This window comes from Brachyhypopomus gauderio, chromosome 16 (assembly GCF_052324685.1).
Source record: "Brachyhypopomus gauderio isolate BG-103 chromosome 16, BGAUD_0.2, whole genome shotgun sequence".
Taxonomy (NCBI): Eukaryota; Metazoa; Chordata; class Actinopteri; order Gymnotiformes; family Hypopomidae; genus Brachyhypopomus; species Brachyhypopomus gauderio.
Window position 1 is genome coordinate 7,561,995 of NC_135226.1, and position 3,754 is coordinate 7,565,748.

General features: G+C 43.7%; 1 long non-coding RNA gene across 1 annotated transcript; it reads left to right on the forward strand.

Moving 5' to 3' along the window:
• Positions 1–318: 318 nt before the first annotated feature.
• LOC143477170 (uncharacterized) lies at positions 319–1,905 on the forward strand. Its single transcript, XR_013121495.1, has 2 exons — positions 319–426; positions 1,207–1,905. It is a non-coding gene; the product is annotated as an uncharacterized LOC143477170 (long non-coding RNA).
• Positions 1,906–3,754: the final 1,849 nt, after the last annotated feature.

The window sequence follows — 3,754 nt, forward strand, 5'->3', positions numbered from 1 at the left end:
CGACAATTGCACCATCTTTTTCAATTCATTTCTTCACAGCTAGATACATTCTCTATCCTCTTACTGCACCGGATTAATGCACCATTTGAGGAAAGAATGCCAGGCAGTGCAAATGCTCCCATGTCACTGCCAGCGGCATGAACTTCCTCTTTGTGCGAGCTGTTTGTTAACCTTGGGTTCCATCGGGAGAGAAGCTTTGGCTCGAGGAGTCAGAGTGGGGGAGGGGCAGAGGAGCTGTGGGTGGGATTAGAGCGTAAGCCTTCAAAGAGCCCGCCCCTTTCCACCGCCGCTCGATTCGGCCGAGACTTTTCATCCCCGCTCTCTTTCTCTGCCTCGGTCGCCTCCGAGCCGGACGCTCGACTCGGTTTGGGCGGCTGGGAGCTCGAGAGACTGTTAATGGAGAAGAAGAGAGACACGGAAACCAAGGTCAGTCACGGACTGGAGTCTCTGTGAACTCACCGGCCAATGAAGGTTTGGTGGCTTTTACAGAGAGCTTATTTCTGTGTACTTGCAAACTCGTTGACTTTGGAGAACTTCATCCTGGTTTATCACATTCTGTGTTGCTCTATAAATTCTCCATAGATTTTATTATTCCCTTCTTTCTGTGGGGAAGACTATAATTTCAAACTGAATTTAATATTCTGTAATATTACTTAGGAGTGTGTAAATAGTGCCATTGTTAACATGCACATGTCACATACAGATTACATACATAATCTTACAACTGTGGCACAACTGTACTGCACTGTGTAATCTCTTTGTTAACCATCAAATTATAAGAGATGGACAAAATACACTTAACAAAGTAAATATATAGCAAAGAATTTGACAAACAATTAATATTATTTATAGTTAGCAAGGTTGTGATTATGAATCAGAACCTTGCTAACTATAAGTTTTATGATTATGAATGTCACTTCTGTGAAAACACACAAGTGTTTCATACACCTGTAACACTCAGTGGGTTTAATGGGAGTTTAAGGGAGTATACTAGGAGTTGAAGGGAGTATACTGGGAGTTTAAGGGAGTATACTGGAAGTGTCTCAGGTTCTGCAGGTGCGGTAATAACAAGGTGAAGTTGGCCTATGATTTTGAATGAAAACCATAAAAAAAAACCATTCAAAATGTGCCAGCAGACATCTGAATCTTGCAGAAGCCTTTTGAGAAAATGTTCTGGGATGTGATCATCGTTACATTTTATTATAGGTCAAATTAACAATAAGAGCAGCAGCATGTTTTTGGAGCCCGAGTTCCAGCGGGTTTTTTACCCTGATGCAGCTTAACGCAGCCAACGAAATGGACCTTTGTCTCCCAGGACCTGTAACCTGTAAATGACTGTGCTCTGTGCAGCCCGTATGATACGAGAGCAGCGGACTGTGACGACTGTTGTTACGCAATCAATATCCTTACTCACACGGAACTAAAGGGAGGGTGAGAGTTCCTGAAGGATGTGCTCTTCACCACCTTCTCCTGCCACACAATCTGTCCACACGGGGAAAGAGAAGACGGGACAAATAAAAGCACTAATCTCAGACTCAAAGGGGAAGGTAATCCCAAAGCATCTTGGTTTGATTGAGGACACTGGCAGAAGGCATTCAGATGGGTGATCCATGTCACGAGCCAGCAAGGTCACGGTAAAGTCACTTATCTTGGCAAATCAAAACTGCCTAAGGGAACAATGAATGCACAGTTTGTGGTGGGGTACAGACAGGGAGCAGGGAGACCCTGCAGTTGCTTTAGGACTGGTTATACTGGGATATTCTGGAAACCCTTGCCTGCCTGTGGTAGCCCCAGTGTCCTAAAGTAAGCCATAACCAAGAAGGTAAAAGTGCACACACACACACACACACACACACACACACACACACACACACACACACACACACACACACACACACACATAGAGGTTTAAACGCCAATGAAAGCATTATAAAGTTTCTCAGTTCTGCTTAATAATGAATAAATGTGCATGTAAAAGCTTCTACCCCCAACATATATCGGCATTGCTCAGTCTGTAAATCTTTGTGTTGCAATCTGCACATTCTGTCTGCTTAGCATTTATTTTACTGTGCCTGGTATTTATTTTTGATGTAATGTACTACTGTGTTCATTGTAATTCTGCTTTGTAGTGTCACACTGCTCTGTTAATTGTCTAATCTGTGGAGATGAATCTCGTTGTACCTAGTACACTGTTCTCATGACAGTTTTCTCCCCCGCAATAAAGCCTTAAGGATGAACCTTCAAGTAAAATCACAAATTATACTCAAATGATGCTACAGCACAGATGACATCTTTTGTGTACAGTCAATCTCTCTTTTCTATTAAGGTCTGTTTCACAGATGAAAATGTCTGGGAGGACCAAGTTCACTCAAATTATAGATGCGAAGAGAAAACAACTCTCAAAGCAGAAATTCATCAAGAACCTTTAATCAAATGTTAGTTCCCAGGGTAACTGCACTGAAGTTCTGACATGACTCCATTTTCTCACCCGGTGGTCCTGTCAACATCAAAACACTCAGTGGATTTAGACACACATTTTTAAAAACAAATCTTAACTGGGTAGAGATCCTGCTTTGAGTTGTCAAACCTTATGGAGGCATAAACAGAATACTGAAACTAAGAATATAAAAACTCTAAAATTAGATTTTGTCAACCAGGTTTCCCGAGGCAAGAACATGTTGATGACATTTTGAAATGCAGGTTAATTCAACCATTTCACCTGCAATTAACATCGTTTGATTATCTTCACTAGGTCTGAAGGCCCAAACTGATGAGCTCCAGTCTACTGGAGGGGAACGACAGCACTTTCCTCCTTAATTACATTTGCCTAAAACCCAAACGGGCTGAGCTGAGAGGATCCACAGAAGGATCCACAGAAGGCCTTTATGTGCTTCTGAAAGGTTATACGTTTTACTGGGGCATGAACAGTAGAACATGCAGTTCTTTAAAGACTGGGTGATCAGCTGAGGATGCGGAGGAAGTAGCAGTGAAATTATAAGAAAATTAATTACAAATTCTAACATATAACATGGAGGATTAAGCCTTGATTTTAACTGACAACCAAATGAGCATATATGTAGGACAGGGAACATGTTCAGGAACATATGCAAGATCATATGTTCACCAAGATCGGGTGGGTTGGATGGAACGTGTATAAAATAATTCCCCACTCACCCTCTTTTAAGTGGTCTCTTTCCTTTTTGTTTCAAGCTTGGTCCTGCACAGTGTCTGGACTGTGCTCTTCTGGACTGTTCCCTGGACTGTACTCTTCTGGCCGGTTCCCTGGACTGTGCTCTTCTGGACTGTTCCCTGGACTGCACTCTTCTGGACTGTTCTCTGGACTGCACTCTTCTGGACTGTTCCCTGGACTGCACTCTTCTGGACTGTTCCCTGGACTGCACTCTTCTGGACTGTTCTCTGGACTGTACTCTTCTGGACTGTTCCCTGGACTGCACTCTTCTGGACTGTTCTCTGGACTGCACTCTTCTGGACTGTTCCCTGGACTGCACTCTTCTGGACTGTTCCCTGGACTGCACTCTTCTGGACTGTTCTCTGGACTGTACTCTTCTGGACTGTTCCCTGGACTGTGCTCTTCTGGACTGTTCCCTGGATTGTGCTCTTCTGCACTGTTCCCTGGATTGTGCTCTTCTGCACTGTTCCCTGGACTGCACTCTTCTGGACTGTTCCCTGGACTGCACTCTTCTGGACTGTTCTCTGGACTGTGCTCTTCTGCACTGTTCCCTAGACTGCGCTC